We start from the raw sequence: 10,083 nt of genomic DNA, 5'->3' as shown, positions 1-10,083 counted from the left end.
CGATAAGGATTCTAAAGAGAACGCAAAGGAGGACCCTTTTGAGACCTGACAGGTCGCTACGTAGCGAGTGGAGGTCTGACAGGTCGCTACGTACCGAGTAGAAGTAAGCCGAGGCGAGTCCTACTTGTTTTCGTCGTAAAATCTGAATGGAAACTCCGATTGAGACGAAACGAAAAGCGTTTCAATGAGAATTCAAAAGATAATGCAAAGGAGGACCCTTTTGAGGCCTGAGAGGTTGCTACATAGCAAGTGGAGAGTTGGTTTGAGCTCGGTCGCTACATAGCGACCGAGCTGTGTGCGTGCTCGGTCGCTACGTAGCGACCGAGCTGTGTAAGTGCTCGGTCGCTACGTAGAAACCGAGCTGTGTAAGTGCTCGGTCGCTACGTAGTGACCGAACTTGGCTGGAGCTCAGTCGCTACGTAACGACCAAGCCGTGTGCATGCTCGGTTGCTACGTAGCGACCGAGTTGTGTGCGTGCTCGGTCGCTGCGTAGAGACCGAGCTGTGTGTGTGCTCGGTCGCTACGTAGCGACCGAGCTGTGTGCGTGCTTGGTCGCTACGTAGCGATCAAACTGTATATGTGCTCGGTCGGTACATAGCGACCCAGCTGTGTAATCGATTTGTTGCGCTTCCTTTTTCCGCGATTAACCTAGGGGGTTTCTGTGGTTTTTAGGAGAACAAGTTTTACCCTTCCGAAATGTTTTCGGAAAACGTATTTTTGGTAATACCCTTACGGATTGAGATTTTTTTTGTTCCGTAATGAGTCAAACTTACGGGTTTGATAAGATTTATCGTTTCCTTTTATGTTTAGAAAGAGAAATCGCGAGCTCGTTTCATTGCACTTTCTATGGCGAAAAGTCGCAGCAAGGTTTTTGATTTTCTCAAGAACTGTGGCTTTTGCGTAGGCATTGGCCATAGGCGCAGTGGCGGCTGGGGCTTTCTTACCAGCGTTATTGCAAACTACGAGAGTTAGATTGATCCATACCCCCCCCCCTCCTTCTAGCGCCAAACTGTGGGAACCGAAATTCGCACTGTCAATTTCCGTTTAAATTAGGAAAGTAGGAGAACCCTAGTTTCCCAGAGGTCCCGGATATCTGCTAATACCACACACTAAGCAATCAGAACACGAGATAACGACGATAAATTTTAAGAAATCGTAAAAAGAGAGCAAAGAGAAGTCTTATTCTGAATTTGCGTATGAGCGTTTCCAACAAGGTATAAGCCTGGGCTCGAGAGCTGTCGGCGAGATTCCTAGTTCTAACAACCCTAAGACGGCTAAACCTAATTGAGTCGCAGCTCGAAATAACAAAAACGGAAAGTTGCCTAATTGCTCTAAGTGCTGAGAAAATCCCTACTTCGTGTCTCTCGCCTAGGACTCCTTATATTCTCACTCCTAGCTCGGTTTAAGCTTTTTCCCTTCTCCTCTTAAGCCGTCATAACTTAAAAATGGAGATATTCCATTTTCCCGATCTTCGTAATTATCTTCGAAAACTTCGTATTTATCCGCGGAAACTTGACATTTATCTTTCCTTGCGAACCAAGCATAAACCGTCCTACGGTTTATCGGCTTTGGTTAAGAAATCGTAAGTGGGCTTCGAGTCATGTCTTAGGTCTCTTTGGGTTGTTTTTTGACTCGAAACGTCTATTACGGCTTCTTTCGATAAAAACGAACTTTCCGCGGTTTTTATCGTAAAGATCGATTGATCACTTCAAATGACGAGAAACATGAAATGGGTTTGCTACGGTGTTCGGGAGATAGCATTAAAGAGTAGACAAGAATGCATGGATTTGTGTCGTATCGACGTTTTGGGAAAGCTAGATCGCTGTAGAAACCGAAATTCGCACTGTCGATTTCCGTTTAAATAAGGAAAGTAGGAAAACCCTAATTTCCCAGAGGTCCCGGATCTCTGCGAAAGCCAACGACAAGTGACCGAATATATGCGGAAATCATGAAAAGATAACAAACGAGTTTAGAGAAAACAGTAGATCTTCTTTCGAGTCTGCGTAAGAGCGTTGCGATCATTACAAGAGATCATAAAAGCTTTGGCCGCAAAGGCTGTCAGCGAGTTACTTAGTTCTAGCGGCCTAAAAGCTCAAACCTAGTTGAGTCGCAGCTCGATAACAAAAGACGAAAAAGATACATAAAAGGTTTTTGATTGATTACAGACTGAACCTTGTTAAAGGCTGCCTACGTACCCCTTTCGAGGATCAAGTCGGACGTAGTTCAATTGATAGAGCTGGACAAGAGATCGAACTGCCTGGGCGAGTTTGTCTAGTAATTGAGTGCCAGTCATAGAAGCCTAACTTGTCGAGAATAAAGCCAAAAGTTTCTAAGTGCCGAGAATTCCGAGTCTAAAAAAGGTCTCCCCCATGCCTCTCGCCTAGGACTCCTTATATACTTGTTTTCGTCGTAATATCTCAATGGAAACTCCGATTGAGACGAAACGAAAAGTGTTTCGATGAGATTTCAAAAGGGAACCCAAAGGAGGACCTTTCTGAGGCCTTACAGGTCGCTACGTAGCGAGTGGAATCAAGCCAAGAAGAGTCCTACTTGTTTTCGTAGTAAAATCTCAACGGAAACTCCGATTGAGACGAAACGAAAAGTGTTTCAATGAGGATTCAATAGAGAACTCAAAGGAGGACCTTTCTGAGGCCTTACAGGTCACTACGTTGCGACCGAGCTGTGTAATCGTTTTGTTGTGTTTCCTTTTTCCGCGATTATCCTAGGGGTTTTTCAGCGGTTTTTGGGAAACAAGTTTTATCCTTCCGAAATGTTTTCGGAAAACATGTTTTGGTAAGACCCTTACGCATCGAGATTTCTTTTGTTCGGTAATGAGCCAAACATACGGGTTTTGATAAGATTTATCATTTCCCTTTATGTTTAGAAAGAGAAATCGCGAGCTTGTTTTAGTGCTCTTCCTGTGGCGGAAGGTCGCGACTAAGTTTTCAATTTTTCTGAACAATACGGCGTTTGCGTAAGCGTTAACCATAGGAGCAGTCAGTGCTGCGAGTTTGTCTTTCATATATCCCGACATTGTTTCGATCAAGCGTTTTGTGGCCATGAGTAAGAGTAATCCGTAACCCCCCCCCTCCTTCTAGCGCCAAACTGTAGGAACCGAAATTCGCACTGTCGATTTCCGTTTAAATAAGGAAAGTAGAAAAACTCTAATTTCCCAGAGGTCGCGGATAGCCAACGACAAGTGACCGAATATATGCGGAAATCATGAAAAGATAACAAACGAGTTTAGAGAAAACAGTAGATATTCTTTCGAGTCTGCGTAAGAGCGTTGCGATCATTACAAGAGATCATAAAAGCTTTGGCCGCAAAGGCTGTCAGCGAGTTACTTAGTTCTAGCGGCCTAAAAGCTCAAACCTAGTTGAGTCTCAGCTCGATAACAAAAGACGAAAAAGATACATAAAAGGTTTTTGATTGATAGCAGACTGAACCTTGTTAAAGGCTGCCTACGTACCCCTTTCGAGGATCAAGCCGGCCGTAGTTCAATTGATAGAGCTGGACAAGAGATCGAACTGCCTGGGCGAGTTTGTCTAGTAATTGAGTGCCAGTCATAGAAGCCTAACTTGTCGAGAATAAAGCCAAAAGTTTCTAAGTGCCGAGAATTCCGAGTCTAAAAAAGGTCTCCCCCATGCCTCTCGCCTAGGACTCCTTATATACTAGCTCCAAGGTCCGTTTACGCTTTTACTCTTCTGCCATTAAGCCGTCATAGCATAAAATGGAGATATTCCATTTTTTCCGATCTGCGTAATTATCCTCAAAATTTCGTATTGATCCGCGGAAACTTGACATTTATCCTTCCTTACGCGCCAAGCGTAAACCGTGCTACGGTTTACGGGCTTGTGGTTAAGGAGTCGTAGGATGGGCCTGGAATCATGTTTTAGATCCCTTTGGGCCGTCTTCTGACTCGAAGCGTTTACTGCGACTTCTTTCGATAAAGAACGAACTTTCCGCGGTTTTATCCGCAAAGTTTGATTGATGATTTAGAATGGCGGATAACATGAACTGAGTTTGCTACGGTCTTCGGGAGATAGCATCGAAGGATAGACGAGAATGGATGGAATGGTGTCGTATCGACGTTTCGGAAGAGCTCGGTCGCTACGTAGCGACCGAGCGGACCGGACGCTCGGTCGCTACGTAGCGACCGAGCTGTGTGCATGCGTGGTCGCCGGGTATCGATCGAGCTTGGCTTGTCCGTGGTCCGATTGCCGTAATCAAGGTTGTCCGCGGCCGAATTGGATACATGTCTGTTTCCTTCGGACAATCGGTATTTAGTGGTTCGATTGAGATTTGAACAAGATTTTACCGCAAGGCTCTTTGTAAAGATATCTTTACAAAGATTACTTTTTCGTAAAAACGTTCATGCTGATTTTTATGGATTTTCAGGCATTGATTCCGTCGTGGCCGATTTTGACCCCAACAATCGCTTCGTAACGATCGAAACGTGCACGTGCTCGGTCACTATGTAGCGACCAAGCTTGGCTCGATCTCGTTCGCTACGTAGCGACCGAGCTTTGCTCGAGCTCGGTCGCTACATAGCGACCGAGCTTTGATCGAGCTCGGTCGCTACGTAGCGACTGAGCGGTACGCGTGCTCGGTCGCTATGTAGCGACCGAGCTTGGCTAGAGCGCGGTCGCTAAGTAGCGACCGAGCAGTGTGCATGCTTGGTCACTGCGTAGCGATCGTGCTTGGATTGTCCATGGTCCGATCGCCATACTCGAGCTTATCCGTGGCTGGCTTAGATACGTGTCTGTTGCCTTTGGACAATCGGTATTTAGTGGTTCGATTGAGATTTGAACAATATTTTACCGCAAGGCTCTTTGTAAAGATATCTTTACAAAGATTACTTTTTCGTAAAAACGTTCATGCTGATTTTTACGGATTTTCAGGCATTGATTTCGTTGTGGCCGATTTTGACCCCAACAATCGCTTCGTAACGATCGAAACGTGCACGTGCTCGGTCACTACGTAGCGACCAAGCTTGGCTCGAGCTCGTTCGCTACGTAGAGACCGAGCTTTGCTCGAGCTCGGTCGCTACGTAGCGACTGAGCGGTACGCGTGCTCGGTCGCTACGTAGCGACCGAGCTTGGCTAGAGCGCGGTCGCTAAGTAGCGACCGAGCAGTGTGCATTCTTGGTCACTGCGTAGCGATCGTGCTTGGATTGTCCATGGTCCGATCGCCATACTCGAGCTTGTCCGTGGCTGGCTTAGATACGTGTCTGTTGCCTTTGGACAATCGGTATTTAGTGGTTCGATTGAGATTTGAACAAGATTTTACCGCAAGGCTCTTCGTAAAGATTTCTTTTGGAAGATTACTTTTCTTAAAAGCGTTCATGCCGATTTTCACGGACTTTCAGACATTGATTCCGTCGTGACCGATTTTGACCCCAACAGTTCTAGCGAGTGGCTTGGCAAGTTAGACAAGTTAGGTAGGTTAGGCGGAATTAATGGTTTAAAAGGTCAGTCGTAAGTGGTCTTCTCGCTTTTCTAAGAGTGGAATGCGATAAGATTGGGGTTGCGCCTTATGACGACTGCCTACATACCCTTGTTGAAGGGATCAAGTGTCTCGTAGTTCGTTTTTGGAGTTAAGGTTCTTATGACATGTTTTTCAGCGAGACCTTTACGGTCTAGTTTATATGTAGAGGTTATCAGGCATGTTGCTGCCGATGGCATTTTATATTAGTGTAGAGGGAAGACTACGAATTGGCATCCCATAATCTAACTCTGTGTGAACTGCTATATCTGTGATCTGTTTCAAGAGTTTTCTGCCGTGCGTAAACTTGCGGGATTTTTTAAGACGCTCAAATATTAGCCAACAGACAAATTTTGGGATCTCGTATCAGGGTGTTTGATACTATGGCTAGAGACGTTAGAGACCAGTGTGCTGAGGGCAAGACCTAGGTATAATCACAGCTTTAGGGGGTGCGATGACTACTTCGACTTACGTCTCCCATATCGTTTTCGACCTGATTCCGTCCCGCTTTAAAGTCCGTGATATGTTATCGGCTTAAGTGACTTGTATGGTAGGAATCGAGCATCTCTTCGAGGACAATTTTTAAGTCTCCCGAAAGTGCTGACCAAAATTTCGGATTTTTTATATAGCACTATTACCCTTGTGTCAGTGTTCGAGAGTTATCTCTACGAGATGGCTTAGTTTGTTTAGGACGTTGAGAGTTTGTTGTGATCAGCAACAAAATTAACGTTACATATTACCATTTTTAACTTTTCGCGAAGAATACGTGTTTGAGAAGATGTTAGTGCGTATGACTGTTTGGTCTATCAAGAAGGTGTTTTTATCGAGGAAGATATTTTTTCTCGAAAAAAACTTATTCTTCAAGCATCTATGACGGTCTCGCGATACTGAATGTTTGTTTTTCTTTTGCATGCCGAGTTTTCGTGGTTGAAAAGTGAGGGCTTGAAGATGTTTCGCGGTGTTGCAAGAGTTTAGTCTTAACCTACGTTGGAGAAACATTTTTGGTTTGTATGCGGATGTTTGCAGCCAAAACTGTTATTGCTGTTAGGATTTGCAATCGAGGAATTAGGACCGAGGCGTCGGGTAAATTTGTCCATTAGAAGAAGTATTTTCCTTCATAGTGCTTTGTGAAGTGTTGGCCTTCCAAGATCTATTTCGTGCATTTTTTAGGATGTTTCATATAACCCTATATTATGGGTAAAATATAGCAGGCTTAAAGTGAATTGTGAAATGTATCGAACTGGTCGATTGTCGACAAGTTTAGGTTTTCCGTTAACCGTTTGGTTGTTAGGACTGAGTTTCGTTACAAAGATTTTATCATATAATTTTTTACTGTGGGTTATACGATAATTATTCTCTTAATAGTCACGAGACGTTTTTAGACAAATCGTAGATTGTTGTTTAGCCGTTAAGTGATGGAGCGATGGTTTCTCAAATAGTTTGGCTTGGTGTGAAGGATCTGTTCACTCAGATAGCCAAGGACGTTGTAGGTCAAGGATTAGACCATGGTACTTTCGTGTTAACATTAAGGTCATGTTAGTTTATAATCGTCCTTAAAGGGGATGCCAAATTCTGGTTTGGAATTTTACTAAATGGCGTACTTGACCGAGGGCCAAAGAGCGCTTGTCGAGATAGATAGGCCAAGTTTTCCAGAGTTATCCATCTTAAGATGGCCGATAGTCGTAGAATACGATTCTCTGCTCTAGGTTTCAGTTACGACAAATGTTTCGTATAATGTTACCTATAGTCTTATGAAAATTTATTTATTTTTGTCTGAGGAAGACGAAGCTTAAGAGGTTTAATACAGAACCAATTGATATATGGTGTTTTATACATCTTGTATATATGCTTTTAAATTGGTTTTCAAGTCTTTATCGAGTCTTCCTAGTCCTTTTGGAGTCATTACAGGTCTGGAGTTGCATTGGATGGGAGATGGATCAGCTGGAACAAAAGAGGCAGAAAACAATGCAATTTGGTGGTTTTCACGCAGAACAGTCTTGATGACTGTTCCGGATAGTGGAGCAACCCAAGTGACTGTTCCGAGTGAGTGTTCCAGCGGCAGAGATTTTTTAGGAAACTACAATCATTACGGGATTTGCCCTAATTATCCATATTTTCTCTCCCAGCTGCCTGTGGCTTTGATATATCATATTTTCTGTTTCTCTTTATCATTCTACGCTATTCTAGACAGAAGAAAACCATTGGAGACTTTAGAATTTGAGGATTTGCTTATTGTAAAGGGAGAAGGCTCCATCTCTCTCGTCATAGAGAAGATTATCCTGAACCCTATTCTTATTATATTGAATTGCATGATGTTATTCAGTCTTTGTCTCTGTGATTTCTTTGTCCATGTCTGAGTAGTCGCTTGTTAGGTTTAGGGTGTTAAGGATCGTGGATCAATGAGCTAGACACAAATAGGATTGTTATTCTTTGATATCTCTGTCTATTGTTATGCTTATTGCTTATGTTAAACTGGCCATTTAGCATATGATCACAAGTTTAATCTATTCATCAAAAGTGTTTTAGGTTACTGGAAATAGCATAGATAGGCGATTTGTCCTTAGCCAACGAAAGCTGATGTTAAGGCGAATCGTGAACCAATTGAATCTGAACTTAATGCTTGTCATCATTCTCTGATCCAAACGACAGTTTAGGCATTAGGATTGCTTGATAAATTGGTAGACACCACGACAGTGGGTTTATCTATTCTTGTTGTTCAAGTTCTAGATTGGCTCGTATTGTTTTCCTGAATAGTTGTGTAGCTCATGATCCTAAGTCCAATGAATCACCCTGAACCTAGCTCTTTTAATCATCTGAAAACCTTTTAACTAGTCTTTTATTTTCTGTCATAATACCTCAATCTTAAAACCCCCATATTGTTTTAGCTTAATATTGATCCTATAGAAATAAAGTGTAACAGTTGGTCTCTGTGGATTCGATCCTAAAGTGCTACATCGACATACCATTCGATTGTGGTAGTGTGCACATTAGGTTATTTGGTGTGCGTATACACGTAATATCAAAATGGCGCCGTTGCCGGGGACCATCTTTTTACCTTTATTTTTCGGTTATTTATTTAGTCTAAGACCTCTAACTTGCCTTATCCTTTTTGTTGCAGCTAATCTTCCAGGTGCATGACCAGTAGACATACTCGGAGAAACGCACAAGGAGAGTTAGTTACATTTACCAACCAGGAGCTAGCAAGGTTAGAAAGAACAAATCGTCAACAGCCAAGGCAAACTGACACCACTATGGGTGATCACGCCAATCAGGACGATCTCGCTGCGGCTATGGCACTCATGCAGCAGCAGATGCTACAAATGCAGCAGACCATCCAAGCTCAGCAGGATGCTGCTGAACAGGCTGCTCTCGCGCAGCAAGAACAACAGGCGCAGACTGTTCCAATCGGGCAGAGAAACCTTCCGCGTAACATCCCTACTACGCGCTCTGCCATTGTTCCTCCACTCTGCACCAGGCAGGACTTCGAGATCAAGCCTGCTTTGATTGGTCTAGTACAGAGAAAGGTGTTCTCTGGTCTCTCTACAGAAATTCCAATGGAGCATATTGAGAGTTTCGAAAAAGTCAGCAGTTTCACTCGCGCGAATGGTGTTCCACCAGATTACATCAGGTGCATGCTATTCCCATTCTCTCTTGATGGAAAAGCTGCACGGTGGTTGAACTCTCTCCCTACCGGCTCTCTCACTTCATGGGAACAGGTCCGATCAGCGTTCCTCAGCCATTTCTACTCTAAGGCGAGAACAGCTGCATTGAGGAACAAGATCACCTCCTTCAGACAGCTCACTGATGAGCTTTTCTGCGACGCATGGGAGCGCTTCAATGACTATCGCAGAGAATGTCCTCACCATGGATTTGATGATGATTATATCCTGGACATTTTCTATGATGGAGTGGACTGGAAATACCAAGGTGCTCTAAACTCTGCGAGCAATGGAGACTTCATGACTCAAACCACAGCTGGAGCGTTTAAGCTGATTGAGAACATGGCTGCTAGCTCAGCTAATAAGAAAGAGGAGAGTGATTGCTCCAAGAAAGGAAACAGTTCTGACGCCCAGAAAATAGATGAGCTGACTGCCAAGGTTGATCAGCTACTGAAAAACAACCAAGGGCACGTTTTCAGCATGGAACAACCTACGGCCGGGCATATTCAGAACCAGAACCAGCGACAACCGCAGAGCAATCCACATGCTGTTCCAGCTACCGGGAATAGTCAACCAGATGAGCTGAAGGGTCTGGGTATGATGATGCAACAGCTGTTGCAGGGTCAGCAGGTTCAGGCCAAGGCGTTGAATCAGGTAACCACGGAAATAGACACCAGGATGGGCAACATGTTCACTGAGCTGAATAACAAGTATGACAATCTTGCGATCCATATAAGAAAGATCGATGTTCAGCTTGCTCAAACAGCTGAGAGTGTCAAGAGGCAACAAGAGACGCTCCCTGGAAAAACTGATAAAAATCCAAGGACTGAGCACTGTAATGCAGTAGAGCAGTCGTTTGCTGAGACTATTCTAGTCGCAGAAGAGAACACAGAGCAGTCTGCTAGCTCTGAAGTGATTGCTCCTAGCGAACCTGCTGAAA

At 44.0% G+C, this 10,083-nt stretch overlaps 1 long non-coding RNA gene and 1 other non-coding gene across 2 annotated transcripts in view; both read right to left on the bottom strand.

The window, feature by feature from the left end:
- Positions 1–154, bottom strand: part of LOC117128137 — a 43,447-nt gene extending 43,293 nt beyond the window's left edge. The window contains exon 1 of the long non-coding RNA XR_004451330.1: positions 46–154. This is a non-coding gene — a long non-coding RNA (uncharacterized LOC117128137). The remainder of the gene's footprint in view (positions 1–45) is intronic.
- A 9,094-nt stretch (positions 155–9,248) lies between these two features.
- On the bottom strand, positions 9,249–9,355 carry LOC117128661. The gene has a single exon (XR_004452056.1). It is a non-coding gene; the product is annotated as a small nucleolar RNA R71 (small nucleolar RNA).
- Between the last annotated feature and the right edge of the window lie 728 nt (positions 9,356–10,083).

Source organism: Brassica rapa, chromosome A09, assembly GCF_000309985.2.
Source record: "Brassica rapa cultivar Chiifu-401-42 chromosome A09, CAAS_Brap_v3.01, whole genome shotgun sequence".
NCBI classification, from domain to species: Eukaryota; Viridiplantae; Streptophyta; class Magnoliopsida; order Brassicales; family Brassicaceae; genus Brassica; species Brassica rapa.
This window is presented reverse-complemented; position numbering and strand designations above follow the sequence as displayed.